The sequence below is a fragment of the Vulpes lagopus genome, chromosome 7 (genome assembly GCF_018345385.1).
Source record: "Vulpes lagopus strain Blue_001 chromosome 7, ASM1834538v1, whole genome shotgun sequence".
NCBI lineage: Eukaryota > Metazoa > Chordata > Mammalia > Carnivora > Canidae > Vulpes > Vulpes lagopus.
In genome coordinates, this window is record NC_054830.1 from 31849947 (window position 1) to 31875192 (window position 25246).

The window sequence follows — 25246 nt, forward strand, 5'->3', positions numbered from 1 at the left end:
ACCACAGGTTCAGGGTTTAGCTCAGAACTGGTTCATAGTAAGTGCTCAATGTCAGCAAGGAGGGAATGAGGTTGACATGTCCTTGAGTGGGTGCTGAACTTCTCTAGGGAAAGGACCCTCTATAACTTATCATCCTTTGAATGCCAGTATCTATCATATAATAAAAAAGAAAGATTGAAGGGGTCAGATAAAACAGTTGTCAAGAGCAATGGGAATAGATCATCTGCCTAGTTTCAAATCCCTTTAACACCTGTTGCTTCATGTGTGGTCTTGAGGAAAAAGCTTGATTTCTCTGTGCTCTAGTTTGCTCCTGAATAGAACTACCACCTAGGTGGTTGTGAATATTAAATAAGATAATGCAGGCAAAGGACTTAGCACATAACAACAAAAGTTCAGTAAGGGCTATAATTTTATTGCTACCACAATTATTATTAATAGTGTCTCCTTAGCATGCGACAGTGGTTGCTCGGATAAGAGGCTTGCCTGGAAAACATGTCTTTGCTCTTGAAGAAGTCTTAGCTCTTCTTTTTTTTTTTTTTTTTTTTTAACCTCTTATTCTTAGCTCAGGTCTCTTGAGAAATGCATAGCCAGAGAGACAGCTTGAAATTTGGGACTAGGCTAACAGAGGCTCATGCAAATCTATTCTAGAATTATATACATAGTAAATCCTGTGGCTAAGCTAAGCTGTGCACAGTTAACATTTCCCTCAGTGCCATAAACCAGATGCCCCTCCCCCCCAAATGTTTGTAGCATGTTAGGTGCAGATTTAACTAAACTCCTAAACAAGGAAATGACAGTACCCAAAGGAGATGGAGGAATGTCTTGTGTCCAAACCAAATAAAGGAGAAACCATAAATACCAGGGCTCTGAGACATCAACATTTATACTCGGAAGGCTCTTCTTTCTGCTAAACCTGACTCTTTAATCCCCCCAAAGCCCTGCCCTTAAGTACCTCCCTCTGAGTTGAGGCCAATGGCCAAACATGAGCACCTGGAACTTTTATCACACCTACTTCTAAAGAGGTCAACAAAGTCGAATATTGAATGTCCTACTATCTACTTTATGAGCTGGACATTGTTTTAGGCTCTGGGGCAAAAGACACGCACCACACAATTCTTGCCCTTATGGAGCTCATAGTCTAGTCAGGGATATAGACACCACCCAGAGAATTTACGGATTGCAGAGTGATGCGAGCAGAAGGAACAGGGTGAAGGTTCTGGGGCAGGCAGGAAAAAGGCATGCCAGAGGAACTGAGAGGGGGCCTGCTTGATTAGCAGAGCAAAGATCATGGTACAAAATGAAGCTGGGGAAGAGAGGGAGGTGAGATCATAGCAACATGTAGCCATACTAACAAATACATGAAAGAGCAAAAAGAAGCCACTGAAATATTATAAGCAATGGATTGATGGAATTTGCATTTCAAAAAGATCAGAAGTGACTAGATTGAAGAGGCCCTTAGAAGCTATTATAGGTTGTCTGGCAAGAGATGGTACTGGCATGGACTGGTGGGATAGGCAGTGAAGGTGAAGAGAAGTGAACGATGGAGACAAGAGATGGAATTGAGATGACAGGACAACATTTCACACCCCAAACTAGGAAATGTATAGCTCCATTCTTCTTTAAAAAAATAACATGGGAACTTATAAGTCTTCAAAGATACAAAAGGGAAAGTTATTCAGGCTTACTGGGCAACACTAATGCCATTTACAAGCCCACAGCTCCATTACGAACTTACCTTAAAAACTATGTCCATGATTTTGATAAGGGTGCCAAGACCATTCACTGGGGGAAATGACAGTCTTGTCAATGAACGGTGCTGGGAGAACTGGATATCTGCAAGAGAATGAAATTGTACCCTTACTTAACACTGTATACAAACATTAACTCAAAATGGATCAAAAACCCAAATGTAAGATCTAAAACTATAAACTCTTAGAAGAAAACGCAGGGCAAAAATCTTTACAACATTGCATTTTGCAATGATTCCTTGGATGTGACACCAAAAAAAAAAAAAAGACAAATTGGACTTAATGAAAATTAGATAATTTTGTGCATCCAAAGACACTATCAACAGAATAAAAGAGCAGTTCACAGAATGGGAGAAAATATTGGCAAATCATGTATTTGATAGAAGATTAGTATGTAAAATATAGAGAGAACTCCTAAAACTCATTAACAAAAATGATTCAAAAATGGACAAAGGACTTGAACAGACACTTCTCCAAAGAAGATATACAAATGACCAACAAGCATATGAACAGATGCTCAATATCACTAATCGTTAGAGAGATACAAATCAAAACTACAGTGAGATATCACCTCACACCCATAAGGATGGCCATCTCAAAAACAAAACAAAACAAAACAAAACAAAAGAAAATAATGTGTTGGTGAAGACGAAGAGGAATTGGAACCTTTGTACTCTGTTGGTAGGAAGGTAAATTGGTGCAGCTGCTGTGGAAAACAGTACAGCACTGCCTCAAAAATTTTAAAAAGTGACCCACCGTATGATCCATCAATTCTGCTTCTGATTATATATCCAAAAGAATTGAAGGCAGGGTCTTGAAGAGGTATTTGCAAACCTATGTTCATAGCAGCATTATTCATAACAGCTAAAATATGGAAGCAACCCATTATCCATTGACAGATGAATAGATAAAAGAAATGTGATTTTCTATACAACTGGATATTATTTAGCTGTAAGAATGGAGGGAATTCTGACACATACTACAACATGGTTGAAACTTGACATTATTATGAATGAAGAATGCTAGTCAAAGAAAGACAAATACGGTCCACTTATAAGAGATACTTAGAATAGTCAAAATCAAAGAAGCAAGAAAGTAGAATGGTAGCTGTCAGGGGCTGGGGGAGAATGGGCAATCAGGTGTTATTATTCAATGCAGACAAAGTTTCAGTTTAACAAAATGAACAGAGTTCTGGAGATGGATGACAGTGATGGGGCATTTAATACCATGGAACTTTGTACTTAAAGATGGACAAAATGGTAAAATTCATGTTATATGTATTTTACCACAATAAAAAAAATCATGAGGAAGGGTCACCTGGGTGGCTCAGCGGTTAAGCATCTGCCTTCAGCTCAGGTTGTAATCGCCGGGGGTCCTGGAATCAAGTCCTACATTGGGCTCCCCACAGGTAGCCTGCTTCTCCCTCTCCTCATGTGTGTCTCTCATGAATAAATAAATAAAATCTTTTAAAAAAAATTCATGGAGGAAAAACTTGTAAAAATTCAAGGAATCACTGTGAAGGGCACAAAATGGAGCTCCGCTCCCTATGGTCAGGTTAATTGGAATATAGAATTCCATAATCAAAATTCCAAGTTAAAAGGAAAACTCTTTACTGTAGGATAGAGGGCTTCACACTAGCATCAGAGTCAGAAGAGAATGGGTTCAAATCCCAGGTCAGTCACTTACCAGCAATTGACTAGTAATACCTGCATCCTGATCCTCAGTTTCTTCATGGAAATGATGGAAATGGACAATGGAAATGATATTGTACAGTGGAAATGATGCTGTGTAGGGCTCCTATAAGAGTAGGAGGATATGACATAAGGATTAAGTGTTCATCATGTGTATAAAGTGCCTGAGCCTGGTCTATACATAGGTCAGCTCTTATCCCCGTCAATGACACACTATCCAGCAGGAACAGACACAACAGAAAGAAGGAAGGGTGATTTCTCTGAATATGGGAAAGTTGTACCATATCTCTATCCCAAGCAGAATAGAAGATCATCTTTAGTAGGGCCTGGTAGATTTAGAATCTTAGAGGAATAGAGAATCCCCTCAGAAGCCAAAGGATAGGACAATGTGTTTCAAACTTTTTCAGATCACACAGAAATACATTATAGGCTATGAGCCAGCAATACACTCCAGCAATACACTTGATTTGATTCTATTTCATTAAAAAAAAAAAAAAATTCTGGTCACGACTCAACCAAAGTGACTTTTTTTTTTTTACCCTAGGCTCATGACTCACAGTTTGAAAAACACCTAGTTAGGGAATTCACAATGAGCGTCCTTCCAGGAAGCCTCCCTGGAACACCCTCACCCCATGAAGACTGTTCCCACATTTGAATTTCCTTGGCTTCGATGATTCCAGGCTGGGTCTCACCATTTATTCATAACTCTTCTCTTGCCTCCCTAGATACATTCACTGTTGCTGTGTCCTTCCAAATCTACCCTCCCAGCCCTCTTCATTATTATATCCAGGAAACCTAATTGAAGAAGCTGAGACAGTTTAATGTATCCTTATGGTAGTGGAGGTAGGGGCAGAGGGCCAGAAAACTAGCATCTACTCCAATGAACCTGCTCTGGCCAAGTACTGGCTCTGTACCTTGTCCTGTGCAAAGCGCAGGAAGAGGATGGGTTTCTCCCAAATTCCCAAAGCCCTGGAGGCTGGGCATGAGTTCAGAACATGGGAACAGAATGCACAGGCTTCAGTATGAAGCTTCTGAGGGCTCCTAAGCAGAGACCTGCCATGATGAGACTTTTGTCCTGTGCAGAAGAAGCTTCCTTAGCAATAAAGAAAGCAAGACTCTACTGCCTAAAGGCAGACGAATGGCCCAGATGGCCTTGCCAGGCTCAGCTTTGTGAAATAACCATTTGCACTGAAAGTTCACCCTCAGGTGCAAAATGCAGAGAGAACAGCAACTCTGTGCAGATGCCTAATTCCAGCAGGCTGGAAAAAGGAATTGGTCTTGTTTCTGCTTGACAGTTTGGGCTTGCGAGAGACATTCAAGACTGGGGCAGCTGAGAAACCATCCTGTGTGTGAGTTCACAGCCACACCGCTAACGTGGAGAACAGCGTTCCTGTGGAGAAGGCGGACAGCACTGGATTTCCAATTTGCCTCACCCTCTCCCAAGCCATTTGACAACGAATCTATTTTTTTACCTCTCTGAGCTTCCCTTTCCATACTGCAAAATGAAGTAATAATAATAATACCTATAGAATAGGGTTGTCAGGAGCATTTAAGTGAGATAATATACATAAAGCCCCCAGTATAGTCCCAGGCACAGAAGTCTTTAATAAATGTGAGCCAGAGTTATTATTTTTCAACTCTCAGTACAGCATCATTGAGGGGAAAAAGGTAGTCACCTGAAACAGCTTTTCCTCCTTTAAGCCAAAAGGACATAGTTTCCTAGTGAGAAAATGTAGATGTTAGGCCCTGAATGCTCCTGGAATAGCAAGTGATTTTATCTCAGGAGTCTCCGTGTGATGCTAATGTACAAACATGACTTAGCTGACGATCATCTGTTAGCTCTGCAGATATTGTCACTTGGCTCCTGGGCCGAGAGCTCTGCAGCAGGATGTGTCTGGCATCAGCCACCTGCCCCGTGGGGGGACCTCCCAGGCTCAGGAGACTTCAGCCAGCGTCAGAGCTTTTCAGAAGCAAGTTTTAGGAGATAGTCTCTGGAGGCCTGGTGTCTGCCCTCCTCTTTCTTCTCCTGGCTTTCCCACACATGCCACAAGCCCTACCTCGTCCTCTGGGAAAGCACACCTCTGGGCTGCTACCTGTACCAACTCTCAAGGCCTTCATCCACCATGAAACTGTCCCTGAGGACGCCAGTCTCCATCGCCCTTTCTCTCTGAGGTCTTGCAGTGAAAATTTAGCATGTAGAGCAATGCTGTCTAACAAAAATAGAACGGGAGTCAGATACATAATTTTACGTTTTCGAGGAGTAACATTAAAGTGTTTTAAAAATAGGTGAAATTGGGCAGCCCGGGTGGCTCAGCGGTTTAACGCCGCCTTCAGCCCAGGGTGTGATCCTGGAGAGCAGGGATCGAGTCCCATGTCGGGCTCCCTGCATGGAGCCTGCTTCTCCCTCTGCCTGTGTCTCTGCTTCTCTCTCTCTCTCTCTCATAAATAAATAAATAAATAAATAAATAAATAAATAAATAAATAAATAAAATCTTTAAAAAATAGGTGAAATTGACTTTAATAATCTATTTTGAAGTCTGGTGTGTCTTTTACATTTACAGCATATTTCAGTTTGGCCTAGCCACATTTTCTGTACTTTCTAGCCACATGTAACTAGGAGATTTTGAGGATATATTGAGTGAGATAAAATGTATTATTTCTATTGGACACTCCCTGACCCTGCCACCTGCTTGTCTTTTTACTAGAAGGCAAAAGCTTTCCCCCTGTCCCCTTCTACCATGCACTTCCCACACCTCGGTCTGCCTCTGAGACTGACAAGTGGATAGAGAGAAAGAAGAAATCCACAGTCGTCCTCCCCCAATTCTTCAAACCATAAGCTCCTCTGGTTGGAGAGAAGGTTTGGGAGCCTGCCTAGACCCTGCTGCTGTTGCCACTGGCCAGGATTACACCTTGCCTGAAGCTTGCCTGGGGGCTGGACAAAGGGGAGAAAAAACAACAAAAGAAAAAACTCCGAGGGGGATTGCCACCACTCTCTTTGTCCCTTAGGGTCTCCTTTACTCCTTGGACTAGAGGCAGGGGCTTTTCTTGGCGTTCTTTCTCCTTGTGCCCACATGCTGTTTCAGGATTCAATGTTGCCCCTGAGTGTGGACTAGAAGATGTGGGAATAAAAACCCAGGAAACTCATGGTCTCAATTTTACTTAGAGTTCTGGCTTCCTTTCCCAATCCACCTGCTACCACTTACTTTTCAGAGTACTCAGACAGAAGTCGTGTGCATTTTGTCTAGGGTTTTGTTGCATTCAGTGGGAGGAATAAGGTGGAGTGTGCTTATTTCATTTTAACCAGAGCCAGAATCTTCAGGAAACATTTTATACAGTCAACCTCTATGATACTAGATCATCTATAAATGGCATCTATAGAAACTTAGATCGGTTTGATTAGGATACCATATTCCTAGACCATGCCAAGTATCCATGATATTCGCATACTTACAGTGAAACAGAACTGCTTTTTACATAGAGTACAGACACAAAGAGATTTCAACGCTTATCATTGAGTCAGGAATGAATGAAGGATATGGGTTGACTTTTTTCTTTGTGGAAAATTTAAATATCCATTACCCTACATTATTGACTCTGTCATATATGTGTTTAATTAGGGAATGTATATTACCTCCATGTTTTCAGACCGCATTTTTGTGAACATCCTACTTGATAAGGCAGCTGTTTTATTTATTTGGAGTCTCTGATCATCACTCCTAGTAGCCTTAAACTTCCTTTTATGGTAGACAATAGAGTTTGAAGTTAGGTAATTGTGTATTGCCGAGAAGAAGTACATCCATTTATATGGATCAACTAATCTCCAAAAGTATTGTCCACTTAACGAAAAAGGAAGTGATCCACACCTCTAAAAATCATTAGAGAGCCAGCCATTACTTCAGACACATTATGTGCTCACATACTCACACAGAGCTGATAATGCACTGATAAGATGAGCTAAATTCCAGAAATTGTTGTGAAATAATTTGGTGGTTAAGAACATCACAAAATGGCAGAGTTATTGGAAATGATAACGTGGATATTTGCATAGTGATATGTACTGCACAAAATGTTTTTATTCAGTCGGTTATTCACTCTTATAGCATCATTTATTGTGTCTATGATGTGTCATCAGTATGCTAGACACTCTCATATTCATAATTTGTAAATAACTCCAGGTGTGTTCTGCCTTAACCAAATCTTACACATAAAAAGTCTGAATTGGCAGAACAGATATAGAGAGGTGTATACAAAGATAAGTTTTTGAATTCTTGAAACAACAAATTGAAAATATTTCCATTTACAAGCATTGAAGCTATACACGTTTGTGGGCAGACTAGAGACTCCCTAAGCATAAGGGGCAAAAGCCATGGGCTTTGTAATCAGAAGCACCCAGATTCAAATCCTTAAAATTACTTTAAACCTCATCTTTGTCATCTGTAACTTTTATTAGACAGCAGTACCTGTGTGAAAGGATCGTGGTTAAGTATGTATGACATAATGCAACTTAAGTTCATAGCATAAACAAGCACCCAGTAAGCTCCCGATATCTATATAATTACCATATAAAGTTTATTTTCATTATATATAAAGTGAAATCAATTTAATACTCATCTTATTTTGGGGGGCTATTTTTATCTTTATCATCTACTAAGCAAACACAATCTATGTCTGAGGATCTACAGAATCCATATGAGACTAATCCTCGCTCTCACAGACTTTACCTGCTAAAAAAAAAAAAAGATAAGATGTACTTGAAAAGGTAATCTTTTGGAATGAGGATTATTTTTGTTGCTAACTTTGTGCCAGAAAGAAGGCAAGTTCATTCACTCTTCTCTTCATGTCTCCCTCATTGGGTGGTGGTTTTAATGAGATAAAAATACTTGCAGGGCTATTTTTTTTTTTTTTTTTGCACTTTCAAGTGGGACTTGAGTCTTTCATTTGATGAGCAGAATGCAGAGCTTAGATATCTTCATACTGAGATAGTTTGGGCAGTCCGTAATCATTTTACCAGTAATATTATTTGTTAAGTACCTACTGAGGCCTGGGCTCTTTCCTGGATGTTTTCACATTTAATCCACACAATAAGGATGTCTTATTACCTCCATTCCACTTCTCTGATCACTGAGGCTTAGAAATGCTTAGTAACTTGCACAAAGCAAAGGAATCAAAGCCCAGATGTGAATCCACGAGTGTCTGGGTTTTTTTTTATATCACTCCTTAGCTCAACTCAAGAATATGCAATGCTATAAAATGCAAATACCTGCTCCTCTTGAATATCTTCCCTGTTACCCTTTCTTCAATAGGTAAAATTCTACTGATTAATGTGTAGCACTTGGTCCAGTCTGCTCACTTCCATCTGTGTCAAATATTGCTAATTAATCAGAGCTGTGGCCTCCAGAAATTGGACTTAGCTTCAGAATCCTTCTGAACACATCATTGCAAAACAGCCATTCTCAACCAACTGACCGTAATTAACACCTAGAATCTGTTGGACATGTCTCCCACAACACTCTGCTAATGACTCTACCAGTAGCACATACAGTACTATGCTTAAATGATTTGCTTCCTAACTTTTAGTCCTCCCTTTTAGTTTTAGTCATAAGACTTCAGTGATAGGGCCATTAATCTCCTAAGACCAGCCCCTGTATACAGTCTGCCACATAACACAATAGGCATCATGTAAAAGTTTTGTTGGATTGAGTGTAAGTAAATACTTTTAGTTTAAGTCTATGTGACTACCAAAATGCTAAACCAATATGTTACTGGTTAATAATGAGAATGACTAACATTTATTAAGCATTTGCTATTTGCCACATATGGAAGTAAGCAATTCACATGTATGAATTTTTTAAACTTAAACAGTGACCCCATGAGATCATTATATGTTCCCCGCTTTATGAATAGCAGCACTGAAATTCAGAGAGCTTAAATGATTTGTACAAGGTCAAAGGAACAAAACCAGATATTCTGACCCCCAAGCCACACTCTTAAGCACTACACTGGTTATAGCAAAGAGCCCACATGAAACATAATTTTCTATCTCATGTGCATTTATACAACTGTACTACTGCTCATTACTGGCTTTCTAGAACTTTGCCAGGTAATCCGCAAACTTTATTTCAAAACTGCCAGAAAATTAAATGTCTTTTACTGCCCCTCTCTGGGTTTCCTCTGCTAAAATAACAACAACAACCCCCTCCCCAAATTTGGGAATTAACAATGAAAAATGGATCAAGGTCCCAGAGAAGTCTCTCTCACCTTTTCCAGTTTCTTATCACCCAAACCATTTCAGGGTTTATTCTGTGTTGGCCACTGTGACAGGTGCTTTGGGATATAAAGGTGAATAAGACTTGCTTCCTGACATCAATGTACTCACAGTCTAGTAGGGAAGTAGCTGCATGACAGTAGGCTGTCACTGAGTAAGGCAGGTAATGCTTTGAGTAAATGAGGAAGAGACACTCAGCTTTGCCTCAGAGAATCTTGAATGATGGCAAAGAATTACCCAGGCAGGAAGGGAAGGGAAGGGAAGGAAAGGCACAGTGCAGAAAGAATATATGTGACGTTGTGCTTTAGAGTCTAAATGCAGGCATTCTAAGGACATAACTCTTGATTTCAAAGTCCTTGGTAGGTGCCTCTTATCCCTGTCCACATGATTTGGGACCTTCCAAATAGAACTCTATTAGGTGTGCCCTGGAACTCCAGAGTTCCAGGCATGGAGGCTACCATTGTACATATGTTTCCTACACTGACACATGGAAATATTCTTCTATTTATTATTTTAATGCAGTGATTGATCATGGTTGTTGAAGGGGATCATGAGTTTTTGAGGATTTTAGTGCACCTTTTACATACCCTGAGGGTCTGCCTTCTGAAATCAATGAGTGTCTCACGAGCATATTCTTTCAGAACTGAGACCATCAAAAAGCGGTGCATAACTTTCCCAATTTCCTATGAAAGACATTATTCAAGTGTCCTCAGGTGACAGATGGTCTAATAATTTGCAAATACGTGCTCCTTACACTCTGAGGTCAGCTCTGTTTTACTGAAGAGTTTTCACTCGCACAAGTACCATCTGGAGTCCACATCCTCTATCTTAGGCTTCAAATAAATCCTGATTTACCTCAGAAATATTTGCCAAGAGTCTGCATGCTAGAAAAATTCCTAGTTTCTCCTCTTTGAGGCATGCCTTTCCATATGACACCTAGTAGGCACTCAGTAAAAGTCCGTCAGGATACTCTTTAGGACACTCAAAAGATACCTGTTGAGACAAAGATTTGGGGGAACTGAAGCTAAATATTTTTTTGGTGTGTGTGGAAGGGGGCAGTCTGGCAAGATTAAACACTTCTTTTAGCTGGAGCATCCTAATCCAAATTAAAGCTGCATGTGCTACATCAACATTCTGACTCAAAACTGCTGATGTGTCTTTGCCAAATATCTTTTCAGCTATCAGGATTAGTAAGTCTGGGGCACATTTTGATCTGATGATGTATGTATATAGAAGAATGGATGAACGCTTGAGGATGAACTTCAAATCTTGAAGGAATCAGGTGCTATTGTGCTCTTTGAAAAGCCTGAGGAATGCTTTTGTGGGGTCTGCTCCATAGCATGCTGGTTGCATGTTTGTAGCTAACACCCTGCAAAGGGGAATCCAGGTGTTGTTGCTCATGTTTTCTCTCTGGAGCAAAACCCAAGGTGCATATAAGATTTCATCAGTAATTCCAATGTGTTATCCAAGGCCAGTCCTAGGTTCATCGCACTCTGGAAAATGCTGTAAGCATCTGAGCTAAACCACAGAGAGGCAAGGAAGCTAATCCAACTACTCTTTTCTCATACCAGTCATTTAGCCCCTAGATCCTCTCAGCAAGGGCCAGCCTGCCAGGATTGGAAATGGACCACTCCTGTCCTTTCGCACTGACTTCCCCTTGAGAGCAGGAAAGCATCCCTTTCCTCTTTAAAGTGGACCCGGATGCAGACTCAACTGGTGTTAACTCTTTTTCAAACTTGATTAATAGTCTTTTAAGTCAATTCCTGGTAGGAGGTGGGTCCTGCACACGTAATTTTTTTTTTTTTCATAAATAGGGAAGTGAGTAATGCCTAAAGTTTTAGGCCAGGAGGAAAATCTGGATCTTTATCAAGTTCATTACATTTTGGAGGGACAGTTATAAAAGCTTTTTAAAAATAAATTTATTTAGGAAATCGCCCATTATTCCGTTATCTAACAATACTGTTTTTGCCATTTATGTTTTTAAAAATATAGTCTTCTAAATATTAAAATAATAAATGTGGGATAGTGGCATCTAAAATTTTGCACATTTCATTACTAAAAATCTTTTCATCATTTTTCTATATCCTTAATTCCTAAATATTTTTTAAAAACTTGATATGCAGAATCCTCTTTGAGAAACATTACATAAAATCCACAGAGTCTTCTTTGACACATGCTATCTAAAATCAAACTAGGAAATCTATAAAGGAAGTTAATGGAGAAAGCTCTAGTAAGAAAAACCTGGGTTTGAATCCTGGTTCTTGCACTAAGCAACCAAATTAGCATGAACCATACATAAATAACTAAAGTCATAACATTTATTGATCACCTGCTATGTAATAGACACTTTGCAAAGGGTTCTAGCATGTGGTAATTTCACTTGATCCTAGACCTCCTTGTAGCTGGTGCTATTAGTATTCCTACCTTGCAGATGTGGATATAGAGGCTAAGGAATGTTTCCTGCTTAAGCTCACAAGGTGAATCAATATGAACTTGATTTGTGTTTACTCTACCAGATTGAGTTCCCACCCTCCTCCTCTAGCTGTTGGAGACCTGGTTCCCCCCACCCACCCCACTCTCTCACTGTTAGTTTTCCTACCACTGGACTACTTCCCAGTCCCAGCCTTAACATCAACTCTAACACCCATTCCTCCTCTTTACCCTTAATGTTTCCCCCTAAACACCACTTGCTCCGGGAAACCTTCCTGGTACTTCATTACACACTTTCTTCATTATACATTCTTTTTATTCATCTGTACATTTTCACTAAGAAAACTTTTAGGGATTAATTCTATTTGTAGCTATGAGCTCATTATCCATCTCCCTTGCTAGACTGAGGATCCAAGGTGCCCTCACATCTGTATTTCACCCAACAATGTGAATAAGTGACTCATTAGTCACACGTCATTCTCAATTCTTTAACCAGCAATATGGTCAGTTCCCATTAGCTCATTTCTAAACCTGTGGCTTTCAGCATGACAAAATGGAAGTACAAAAGATGAATGAAACTACTAAGTTAAATTGTAGGACTTTGGGTGAGTAACCTTGAGAAGGAGCGGGTTTTGAAAGCCGTGCCCATTCTCTGTTCCTTTTGGAACAGAAGCTTGAATCTGTACACACTGTTTTTGCCAAGAGAGTAAATGGATGGCTATGAAGGAGTCATTTGCACTGCTTTTCCAGCAACATGAAACTTTAAGCACGTGGAACTGTCACCAAACAAAAATTTGGTCTCGGCCACCTACCTTCTCCCACCCTGGTGAGTCAGGTGGATGAGTGGGATAAGTGGTCCTAGAGTACTTTGTTCTAAGGCTCAGTTTCTCCTGTAAGGGGCACCACTGCCTCAGTTTCCATGGCCAAATCATGGAAATACTGCATCAAAACTTGCCTTGAAAATTCACAATGCAAGTTAGCACATTAGTGAGGCTGGAAGGTCCTGCCAGAAGAAAAAAAAATCTATTTAATTTTATTCAGTTCCTAAGTTTATTTGGCCATGTTTAGTTATAGAATGCTGTCTTGGACCCTGAGATAGGGATTTAAGTGCAATAAAGTTTATTTGTGAGGTGAATTTATTAAAAAACCAAACAAAACAAAACAAAACAAAAAACCACCAGAAGGGGGGACAGAAAGTGAGGTTGGAAAGGGAAAGGCAAAGTCTAGAGGCATTAATGAGCACATTTACCTTTGTAGGCCACTGGAACTCAGCCTTGCTGGGACCATGGGAGGAGCCCACCATAGAGGGGACCTGTCTCAGGAGTGAGGAAGCTGGATTTTATTCACCAACTCTCATCAGTCATGCACTGAGGGCTGCTTTTGGGTCTACTAGCTCCCTTGCACTTCCAGCCTGTCCTGCATGGTCTCTAGAGAATGATGTCAGCCAAAGACTAGCAGGGGCTCATAATAGAGCACTGAGTCATGCACAGAACTGTGAGTGCCAAGAGGAGATGGGTGGGATGATGTCTGCTGCACCAGTGTCCCTCTTTACCTTTTACTTTTCACACAGGGGGCCCATTCATATCTGGTGATAGTAATACTTGAGGTCCAATATTTGGAAAATGAAATTCCAAAATTTAGAATTCAAACAGTTCCATGAGTTCCCAGAAGCTACACTTTAGTGGAACGCATGGAGCCAATGCTATGCTATAGTTTGTAAAACCCCAAAGGGAATTCCTGTGAATGTCCTCAAATACCAAACATATAAATCTCAAGGCTCGGCAGAAAGAGACTTGGAAAATCATAACTTATGGGATGCTACATCAAAAAGCCTTCTAAGAATCCAAACTTAGAATCAGGTTCTAAGTCAGGCTGTCTGTGAAAGAGAAAAGGTCTTTTTCCCACAGCCAAGGGCATAGGGGATAGCATACTAACAGTGTCCTATGTATGGTGATGGCAGGCTACGGCCACAACAAGCTAGAGGTTGTCATATAGAGGTATAAAGACATAGAGCTCTGAGGATCCCACTCCTACAGGATATCTTACAGTCTAGCAAAGTCAGACAATACAAGATCAACAAGCCAATAGAGAAAATATGCATAGATGGTAGTAAAAATTATGACGTCATTAAAAAGGATAATGGGAGACAGAGTAGCTGAGGAGGGTAGAATTACCTCAGGCTGAGTGATCTGGGATGACATATTTGAGGAGGTAAAATATGACCTGACACCTCCTGGCTTCAAAGGAAGAGAAAGAAGGTGACTTCAGGAGGACAAAGCAGCAAGGTCAAAGGCCCTGAGATGGGAATATGATTGGAGTGTTTAAGGACAGGTGTCTGGAGTACCATGAGTGAAGGGTGGAGTGCTAACAGTAAGGTTGACTAGGAAGACAATAGCTGGAGGGCACTGGGTGGAAATTTCATGTTTTTCCATCCATTTCATTGTTCTTAGGGGGAAAAAAATCCCAAAGCACCAGAGAACATATTATTGAGTACCAAATGATGCTCCCATGTTCTAGATTCCTGAGAAACCTAAAGAAATTCATCAGATTCCTATCTATAGGCAGCCATCCTAATGGTCTCATCTCATTCTTCAGCATCTCCCACCAAGGTCTCAAATGGCCTCACAGATTAAAACCATCCCCTAAAAGCTGAATGCAGACCTACTCTTCAAAGGTCTTATGTTCTGGTCCCAGAAAGCAACAACGTAAAGAAACAGGACACAGCGTGGCTATGACCCACTTCTTGCTGGAAGGAAGTCTACTGAGTCTACTATACCATTCTGATCCCAACAATGGCTTCAACCCAGTCCCTTGAGGCCCTTTCTGGAGTGCCATTGGCTGATTCTACGGGAAGGATCCCCAGTGGTGCAGCCACAAAACTCCCTGAGGTTGTCCCCTGAGGATGATGTTGGAGAGTCTGCCTCAGGTGTGCACTTGGCCTTTTAAGGCAAGAGAAGGCTGGTTCTTCATTCTCTGGCAAAGCCAGGGTCAGGGGATGAGGAGAAAGAAGAGGCCAGCTCTTGGCCTTTGGGGACAGTGACATCGCAGCAGAGGGTTCTGGCACCCTGCAGGAGACTGGATAAACCCCAATTTTATTTCACAGCCATTTACTGGGCACTGGATGTATGTGGATGGAGCAGGGCCTCCTCCAGAAGTGAGAAAAGCATGGGTCCTGCTCTCAAGGTGCTCTCCTATAAGAGAAAGTGACACCGACTCCTCCAGATCATGCCAGGTAGAATGAAATCAGGGTCAAAGGAGACATTCAAACAGAGAACTTCAGGAGGGGAAGGGCAAGAGAAATTAAGAAGCTCGCTGGCTTTCTTTAGCTTGATGGCAGTTAACTGGGCTACTGGGGACATGTAGGACTTTATGGCTCCCTTGTTGCACTCATGAGTCAGACTTTTTTAGCTGAGGAAGAGGCAACGCTATGTCAGGCAGTGGAGCACTATTGTCAAGAGATGTGGGGAAGTGAGAAGGGCGGGAAACAGCTCATAAAGAGTTGGAATAATATCCCTGTTCCTTAAGAGGACAGCAACTCTGAGGGCTGGGTACTGAGATACCTTCTCAGAAGAGGGTTTTCTCTTCTATCCTCACAACTTTCACCTTATGCATCTGCTCTTCCCTCTACATCTGGGTTCTTCTCTCAAGATTTTGTTTTTAGCAGACTCCTACACACACCCCTATTGGGTGTGAAGATCAGTTCTTGGGGAACTTGAGTGGCTCAGTGGTTGAGCGTCTGCCTTTGGCTCGGGTTGTGATCCCAGGGTCCCGGGATTGAGTCCTGCATCAGACTCCCCACGGGAAGCCTCCTTCTCCATCTGCCTATGTCTCTGCCTCTCTCTCTGTGTCTCTCATGAATAAGTAAATAAAATCTTTTTTAAAAATATCAGTTCACACTTACACTTAACCTTGGGCAGGTTGCTTCCCCTCTGTGTGCCTCAATTTCCCCATCCATGACAGGTGGATAGTAATAGTACCTCCTTTAAATTGATTTTGTGAGGATTAAATGAGTTAATATACAGAGACAGAAGGATGTTATTGCTGTTGTTACGTTAGGATCCCCTAACTGTGATCAGGGTAGCAGGCTCTTGGGGTCAAAATGGCTATTTATCAGTTCCATTTACTTGGCAGGCAGCTGGGGATATTAGATGTGCAAGGTCTCTTGAGTGCTTAGAATCTCATAGTTTCCTTTCTTCTATATCACAGCATGCTTCAAAACAAATTTTAAAACTTAAATCCTATCATAAAATAATACAAATTCATTACAAACTATTTTGAAAAATAGTCTAATAAAAAGCAGATAAAAATCACAGAGTAGAGGACATATCATTTGGGGACATTAACTCCCCTGACTATACAGTAATCCTGCTTAATCCATGTGGTTTGCCCAGAGCTGACCTTGCTGCAGGCGGGGGCCAGTGGACTGGACAGACTCTCTCCTGGGACTATTGCTCGAGCTACTGAAAGACACTCTTTTCTTCTGGAACCCATAAGGCTTAGGATTCCTATGTTTGAAGATTCTGATGGTGAAGAATAGAGAAGAAAGCAGATTCTAGCTTTCTGGAGGAATGGAAAGAAGGGTGGGAAATGCAAGCTCTCCAATGACAGTGTGAGGACCTGGATCCGATGGTGCCTGAAACTATAATGTCTATTGGCCAAAAAATTATACAAGCCAATATGTTTCTTCCATAAATTTTTTCACTTCAACTAGTTTCAGGTGAGATTCTGTTACTTGTAAATGAAATAACTTTGACCCACCTTCCAGAAATAACCCCATTTGCATTTGTTGTATACTTCTCTCCAGTCTTTTTTTCCTCTCTCTTTCAAGCTCTCTGCATAGTTTTTTTTAAAAATGAGAGTGCATCTTCATCTACAAATTTTAATATTTTTTTCCTTTCTGATCCCATTGTTAAATTTAGTGCCTCTGGTTAGTATCTAAGTCTTTTTGAGAGAGGACAGAAGAACTGCTGCTGCCCCCACCCCCTCCACTGTCACCCTTCTGCCCCCTGGAAGGTATTTCATAGGGCAAGGGGCTATCCCATGACATCCACGGATTGGCAATTCTTCCACACTCAGTTCTATAGTTCTGGGCTGGAGACCATCAGCTCTGATAGAAACTTTGGCCTTAGGTCAGCTTGGACTCCTGCCTGGTCTTTCAAAGCACTTTCCTTTTAAAGCCTCTAAACCCAACATTTTCCATAAACTACTTGCTGCCTTTTTTTGTAAGTGGAGAGAAACTCAAGGGTGAACATATAGTATATTAATGGTGGTCTAGAGACAAGCAACATGGACCAGAGTTTCAGGAATCCAAAAAGAGATGAACAGAATGCATCTGACTGCCAAACAATCATTTGGAGTATAATCAAAAATCAAAAATGCTGCAATGACATGGTAGGAATGATACCTGTGATTCCTTCACCTGAGGTGAAGTAGCCCCTGCTTTATAATTAGCATGATCACATAATGCAGGCTACAGAACATTTGCTAGCAATTACAGTGCTTGCTTACTCTGCTTATAGCTCAAAAGTAACAGCAAAGTTTGTTTTGTTAATCTCTCCTCTGGATTTGTGAATTATTTGTTTTCATTATCTTAAAGATAAACTGGAAAGAAAAATCCAACGCAGGGGGAATTTTTATAAGACAGAACACTTGAGTTGTCTTTGGATGTGGACGCCACACTTAATTTAATAAAAACCAAAGCAGACCATGTTGGAAGCTCTAATGGAGGAATGTGTTTATAATGAGGGAAGTGCCACAGATCAGAAAACAAACATGGGCTTCGAAACTGTGGATCATGGTCATACCCACTATTTCTTATTCTGCTGGGTGATTCTGAGCAGGTCATCTCACCTTCCTAGGTTCTGACTGCCCTCCCCTGCCTGGAAGTAGCAATCATACCTACTCTGCCCATTGCAGAGGCTGTGAAGAACACAGGAGATAGCATGCTTTACATGATTAAGATTTCTTCTATAAATACTAAACTATAATACTATTATAGTATTCAGATATTGTTCTCTAGAATTTACAGAGTGCTCACACATCTAACAGATGGTGCTGTTATAATTCCTAGCCATCTTCCCCACTCTGTAAATCACAGATGTCAGCCACTTGAGTAGAAAGGGATTCAGTTTTAGAGTGAGGAGGTCAGGGATTTCAACCTCAGCGCTGGCTGTGTGACTTTAGGCAAGTTAGTGATCTCTTTGGTCTTGGATACATCCTGTGGGCAATGGGGATGAAGAAACACCTGCCACCTGCCTAGCTGCCTGAAACCTTTCTGCTGGAGAGCAGGTACACATACTTATTTATAGTAAGCAATAACACTCAAGTGTTAGGGTCAAATAGGCTGATAGACAAGTACAGCAGTTTAAAGATCATCATAATAGCTGTCATTTTTCGACCACCTTCTCTGCCCCGGGCACCATTCTAAAACCCTCACATGCATGAACTAAGTGACGCTCATAGTAGCTCTATGAGGAATAGGCTGTCATTCTCACTTTATAGATGAGCAAACTGAGGCATGTGAGGATGAAATATCTTACCCAAGGCCATTCAGCTAATAAGTGACCCTGCTGGGATATGGCACAGGAAGTCTGGCTCCAGAGCCTGCCCTGAAAACCTTTCTACTGAATTGTCTCTCTAATTGCTAACACTTATTGAGTGCTTACTATGTGAACTTTGCTGTACTATTCTTCTAAGTGGTTGACAATGATAAGCTCTTAATATTCTCAGCAAACCTTGATTAGAGTTATTGTTTAAATGATGCCCAGTGAAGTTTGTCAGCAAAATAAAAAGTATTTTTTATTAGAAGTATGTCCCATACAATATTTGGCATATACTTTACTAAGAAAATATTGTTTACCTGAAATTTAGATTAAAATTTAACTGGACATTCTATATTTTTCTAATAACCCTACCCTGAAAGGAGGTGGGAAATAATCTAGTTCCTTGTACTGAGTGGACTTTAATAATAGTAATTTCTACTATTATTATTTTCAGGTTATTTATTCTGGCATCTGTTTTCAGTTGTTCCTGTAGCCAACTAAAATCAGAAGCTATATACATAAAGAAAATAATATATTAATAAAACCTTAAAATAATAGTGTCTCTGTAACTCACAAAAACTGTCTAGATGGAGCCTCATGACAATTCTGTAAATATAATGCCTATTTAATAACAAGAAAACTGAGCCTTGGAGCCATTAAATAATTTGCTCAAGGGTACGCAACTAAAAAAGCTAAATAGAAGGGGCGCCTGAGCCACCTGATGGCTCAGGTGGTTAAACGTCCAAATCTTGCTTTCAGCTCAGCTCATGATCTCAGCGCCATGAGATCCAGCCCCACGTAGGGTTCTGTGCTGAGTGTGGAGCCTGCTTAAGATTCTCTCTCTCCCTCTGCCCTTCCCCCCCATTGCTTGCTCTCTCTCTCTCTCTCCCTCTCTCTCTCTCTCTTTAAAGCTAATTAGAACATCACATTGTGGTCCCTAGAATATGAGAGCCATGTTATGTTGTGTCAAGTTTTATAATGAAGAAAACTGGAAGGAGTCTCAATTCTAGCCCCTATTTCCATTAATGGTAGGATACATCTGAAAACTCAAGGCACAGTCACCTCTATAAAACCAATCAGTAGCAAAAGAAATGGCAGAGGGAAAAAAATATCTTCAAAATCACCATTAAATGGTGCAACAGGATTATCCCACATACTTTTTCCTGGGCCCTAGTGATATTGCCATGGTGCCACAAACCTCAATGGTATGTCTGGATAGTTTCCGTTTATTGAGAAGTTTTAATGCTGCAGATACCTTGTTGGAAACTTTACTATCCCCTCAAATAACCAAGCGGTAAAATCCTCATTACATATATGGAAACACCAAGGCTCTGAAAATTGTCCATTGCACTAGGTTTTGCTTCTGGCTGAAAAGTGACAGAGCAGAGCCTGCACCCCAGTCTCATATTACTCCACGACCCATTCTTCTGACAGATACATGACACACATGCTACCACGGTCTGTCTGCCCATTGCAGACATCATGGTGTTCCTTCCCTTTGAGCTTGGAAAGGAATCCTTCTATAAACATTACTCTAGGCAGCTACCACTGGTCAATAGCAGGAGACATTCAATGTCATACCTACTGCCTACACCTCCGCCTGATGAGAGCCTCCATCTTAATGGCTACAGTGAAAAAATAGTCAACTCTACGTACTCTGTGATGAATGCTACTTTAAGGAGACTGTTTGGTAAGTCCCAGAAATGGAATTCATCTGAGATGTGATGTGATGGTTCAGAGGCTGCAGTCCAACTGCTACTTATAAAGAGAGAGAAGATGCCATGTGAAGAGCCTGGGGCTCTCTGCCACCAAGCCAGTTGTGAAGCCACCATTTCCAAAGTCTTGATACTGCTGTGATGGTCTGTTGCTTTCCACAAGAGGAAAACTGCACTCTACTCCTGCCAACAAGGAGGCTTAAACCCCCGCCTCCTCTCTGAGGAGTTAGGTTTCACTCTCAGACAGCATGCTCTCACGGGCTAAGGACTGGTTTGAAGCTTAGAGGGCACTCAGATTGTGACATGGTACAGATTTAGGAGAGCAACAGGCCATTCCTCTGGCTTCCCTGCCTGGAAACCAAGCCCAGTTCGTTCACCCCTTTGTGCCCCCAATTCCCCCCTCACCCTCAGCCCACATATAATGATGCTTTTCTTCTTTCTCTTTCTTAGGGGAAGGATTTAAGAGCTTCATGGACACACCCAAGGCATTGTTAGTGAAAGTTCAGGAAGAGACCATGAACCCAGTTAGTAATGAGCAGAATCAAAATGAGAGTAGGAGGGAGAGAAAAGGAAACATTAATCCTTTAAATATGCCTATTGCTAAGATAATGTAACTCATGGATCTCACGTTTAGGAACCCCTCCCCAAATGTATTTGGCCCCATCTTCCTCACATCCATCATTGTCAAAACCAGCACAGAACAAGTTTATCAAGGTCAAAACATACCTTGAGACCAGGGAAAGGCTATTCAAAGTCCACAAATAAAGCAGGGCTGTAACAAGTTTGGAAGGAAAGGTAATCCAAAGGTGTGGTAAACTGCAAGGGGTACCCTTGAGGTGAAAGGGAAACAAGTGAAGGTCTAGAGCAGACATCCCACACAGGGAGGCAACAAGTTTGAAGGGAATTGGTACCATGCACCATTAGGAAAAGTGGAAGCTGGATTTGTAAACCCTGACTTGGGGAATAGCTAAAAGCTTGGACTCTAAAGTCCAGCTCTGAAGACTGAATCCAGACTCACCTCCTGCTAGTTGTGTGGCCTCAGACAAGTCATCTATAATCTCTAAGACTCAGTTTCCCCATTTGGAAATGGGAACATTAATAGCACTTGTTCCATGGTGCTGTTCTGAGAATTGTGTGAGTTCATTTATATAAGGTGCTTAGCATAGAGTTAGGCACCTAAAGAACTCAGCACATATAATTATCCCTAAATCTAAATATGTCTACAATATATTATTCAGATTTTTAGAAGTTTATTTAGTTTATGTAGAATACTATTTATTAAATTATCCCATTTACCTGAAACATTTTCTTTATACATCTATACTTGCTCACAAAAGGAGAAAAAATAAAGCTTTGAAAGATATGAAATAACCACTATTAACCCTGGAGATACAATGATTTTTTTTTCTGCTTTATATATTTCTGTGTCTTTTGGCATTTATCTGTATTAGAAGCATGTATTATTTTTATAAGAAAATAGATATACCACTATTAAAATTTCAAGTCAAATGACTTCTGACACTGAAGCTTGGAATTTAATGTGGGTTCTAAAAGAGACCAGGGTAGCCCCAACATCCTTAATGAAGACACAGAGGTTCCCTGCAAGGTCCAGCTTTAATGACAAGAAAGAACCACCACTTGTAAGAGTGGAAATGGAAGGGAGAAGGTGTTTAGTGATGCAAAATGGGATAAAATATGTAGAGTCTGAGACTGCAGCACAGGACACCTGGTAATTTTCAGGCTGAGAGCAGATATGACCCACCTTCCACCATTCTTAATGAAATAAGTTTCTTTGTGTCACCTTCCATGAGGATAAAGTTTATTCCTCTGCCATGGCCATGTCTGGACTGTACATCAGGTGGATGAGGTCTGAAAAAAAGACAATGTATCTTGAAGAAAAATTTTAGAGCCTACATGCCAAGTGAAGAAGGATTTGTATGGCCACATTTGACTGAAGCACGCTGAATTAGAAAATAATTGTGAAAATATAAAGACAGGCCTGCTGATTGGGTTGAGGCCTTTGGAACTGGCAGTGAATTCAAGAGGTTGATTTTAATTGGATGGAGAGGGAATAAAAAAATTTATTGTATTACTCTAGTTGCAGTGCATTCAGAGTATGATTTTCAACCAATTTTATGAGTGAAAATAACTTTCTTGCCTTCCTATCTTTTGGAGAAGGTGTTGACAAGGTATGAAACATCTGAAAACACCTCCATTGTATTTCAGCTTCTGTCTGGGCCAGTGAATCCATAAGCATAGTGTTCTTAAGTAGCTCTGGGGCCACTTCCCAGGTGGCTCATCCACACAGCTGCAAGATGGTGCTGGCAGAGGCCTCAGTTCTTTTCTACATATGCCTTTTCACAGGGCTGCATGTGTATCCTCTAGCAATGTGGCTGGATTTGGCCAAAGCAAGTTATCCAAGAGACTAAAGCATGAGTGGCAGTGCTGTTTAGTACCTAGTCTCAAAGTTATACACCACTAGCCTTGGAAATCAGCTTAGACCACTCCTGGTTCAATATGGGAGCAAATGTGAAAGGGAGTAAATAAAAGGAGGGGAGGATTTGGTGGGAGGGGGGGCATCTTTAAGAATGGCTTCCATTGGCACCAATACATACTGACAGTTTTTACAACCCACCAGAGGCAATATTGAACAGAGATAATACTCTTGGCAGAGGTTATCAAAGCCGGGTTAAGGGTTAGAAGTTTTGCATAATCACAAGATCAGACTGTAAGGCAAGGGATGAACAATTTGACCTGTAAAATGTATCTGGGCTCTAGTTTGGACCCATTTTCTAGTTATTTCTAGGGCTCAAGACCCTCTGCCCTAGAATTAAATAGACATGAGTGAATGACTGGCTCCTTCAACAAAATATGTATCAGATGCAGTGCTAGGGCCCTGTAGCTACCCCCTAGCTAATAGTTCCTGTCCCAAGGACAACTAAAAATACATGAATAATGAATTATAATTTTCACATGAAAAAATAGGATGCCATGGAAACCAAAATTAGCCAGGCAGTATCAAGAAAGTGATAGTAAACTCAGAAACGATGAGTAAGAGAAATCTAAAGAAGTGGGAGTGAGGAGGGAGTTGTCAGCAGAGGGAACAGCATGTACAAATCCATGAGGTGGGGACATGATAGGGGTCTTTGAATCCTGAACTGCCTGGCCTACACTCAGGGAGTTACTGATAACTGTGATTCACTTGACTCTGCTTGATTACTGGAAGAAAGGTCTTCTTCATTAATATCAAATGATTTCTTCTTTCAGTTCTGGATAAAGACATGCAAGCTCTTTTCCCAATATGCAAAGTATTAAAGCAAAGTTGTGGGGCACATCTTAGGAAAAGAAAATTTCTCTTTATATCTCACAGAATAGAAAAAAAAAATGCCTGAATTAGAAAAGAAAATATAACTGGGAATTTAAATGCTAAAAGCTCTGGTTCTTTCCAATGCCTGAAATTAAACATGAACAGGTCAAGAAATATTGTGAAGTGGGTATTTAAATCTCATGACCACTAATGTCATCATCATCATTTTACACAGGCAAATCATTCCAAAGGGGTACTCAGCTATTTGTATGGATGACCAGTGCCCTTCCTTTTCTGGGCTCCGAAATAACCTCAGATATAAAAATCATAAATGAACAAAAGTATATCCATGTAGTGGTCCCTTTAAGATAAAACTGGCAGTATTTAACTAGAAATTACTGACTGTTCCAGAAATGACATTCTGTGTTCTGCAGTAAGAAGGAGAGCTTTTTTGTGTGTTTTCTCTCCTCCCATTCGGTTACAACAATGAGTCACCATTACCTGCAAAGCTAGACATGTAGATTTGCTTCTTGTGCCAGAAAGGCAAGACACTAGTTGGCTGGGATTTAAAATGAGAAGAGTAAAAATGTTTAATTTTCAGGTTTAATTAAACATGAAAGCTTCCAGGAAGGAAAACATGCCCCCCATCCCCCCACTCCCCACCTTTAAAAATGTCTCTACTGATCTTCATTCCAAAGAGGCTACATACATTAGAGAACTAATTTTTAATGATTTGTGTAAAGCATCAATTTGCCCCAAATTAGAAAGACTGTGTAATGAGGACTGGTACAGACAAAACTCCCAAGTTTTATCTGACGAAACCACACCTCTAAAGGAAACTTATTTAAACATATTTATATAAAGGCTGTGTCTTCTTCCCACCTATCTTTGTTTGGCCTCCATGAAGCACCATGAAGGTGAGGTAGTGGAAACATAAGCTCATACATTTCCTAAGAATATGATGATTATGTACAATGTACAGCAGACCTGGGTTACCTCCTAAGACAACGTATCTCCTCAGCTCTTTTTCCCTCAAACAAGGTCTTCCCAGCCAAGAAATCTGACTCTTATTTTCATAATGCTTCAGGCATGCATAGCAAAGAGCAGCTCTTTCGGCCCCTATAGTTTAGACAAGACCCCTGCATCTGAGCTGAAAAGTTAGAATTTCATTTCTTTGTCTTTGGGAAACTGAGTAGTCAGGGGGAAAAAAAAAAAACAAAAAAAACAAGAATAAACGCATACCACAGCTTTCCAAAAATAAAGGAAAGCGAACAAAGAATATGAGTGCATACTTTTAAAACTATCTCCTTATGAAGCTAATACAGATACAGAGGTATATGTATTTCAAGATATCCAGTGTGTTCTCTGAGCACGGATAGGTTGCCCTATAACTTATACCAAGAACTCTTTAGTATCTGCATATTTGACTCTCATTATGTTTCACGTCCCGAAGCCCAATTTTCTCAATTTTAATGAAATGTGTCCAAATGTGACAAAGGAAGGCTCTTGGATATTGGGAGGTGGTGGTGGTGAGATGACAGCTAGCAG

General features: G+C 40.7%; 2 long non-coding RNA genes across 27 annotated transcripts in view; one reads left to right on the forward strand and one right to left on the reverse strand.

The window, feature by feature from the left end:
• The window catches only part of LOC121494882, a 364318-nt gene that overhangs the window by 222233 nt on the left and 116839 nt on the right, over nt 1–25246 (forward strand). The gene's annotated exons all lie outside the window — the stretch shown is intronic.
• Nucleotides 1148–24131, reverse strand: LOC121494883. Its single transcript, XR_005988919.1, has 3 exons — nt 13384–24131; nt 3435–3545; nt 1148–1833 (listed from the first exon to the last, which is right to left on the reverse strand). It is a non-coding gene; the product is annotated as an uncharacterized LOC121494883 (long non-coding RNA).